A 794-nucleotide genomic window follows, 5' to 3' on the forward strand; every position below is an offset into this window, starting at 1 on the left:
TGGGTGGGTGGGTGCGTGTGAGAGTGTGTGTGTGAGAGTGTGAGTAGTGTGTGTGTGTGTGTGTGTGTGTGTGGGTGCAACCAATTCATAACCGCTCTTCAAGGCCAAATAGTAACACATGAGTGAGATTAGGATGAGTTTGTTTCTTCATCAGGTTTGGAGAAATGCAGCATTGCATCAGTGTCTCAGCAATGGATGCTCTGCAGTGAATGGGTGCCGTCAGAATGAGAGCCCAAACAGCTGATAAAAACATCACAATAATCCACAAGTAATCCACACCACTCCAGTCCATCAGTTAACATATTGTCCATTATTTCAGATGTTTTAAGTTTTAAGCATATTTCTCTCTTGGTTCAGATGAGATGGACTTTTTCACTAGAGGAAGCATTATTATGGAATATGCACTTGTATTTTAGCCGGAAGCAATGGCTTGAAGTTAAAATGTCATCATTAACAAGACGGTAACTGATGGACTGGAGTGCTGTGGATTATTGTGAGATTTTTATCAGTTGTTTGGACTCTCATTCTGACGGCACCCATTCACTGCAGAGCATCCATTGCTGAGACACTGATGCAGTGCTACATTTCTACAAATCTGTTCCCATGGACAAAAAAACTCATCTACTTCTAGGATGGCCTGAGGGTGAAGACATTTTTAGATAATTTTCTTTTTTATTTTGTGAACTATTTCTTTAAAATATGGCCATTACAGAATCACAGCCACAATAGCATTAACGGTTTTAAGACAATATTGTAAACCACAGAGCAGTTTTGTTGTGCATTTCGTATTGTGT

This window comes from Sinocyclocheilus rhinocerous, unplaced genomic scaffold (genome assembly GCF_001515625.1).
Source record: "Sinocyclocheilus rhinocerous isolate Xijiao unplaced genomic scaffold, SAMN03320098_v1.1 scaffold1470, whole genome shotgun sequence".
Taxonomy (NCBI): Eukaryota; Metazoa; Chordata; class Actinopteri; order Cypriniformes; family Cyprinidae; genus Sinocyclocheilus; species Sinocyclocheilus rhinocerous.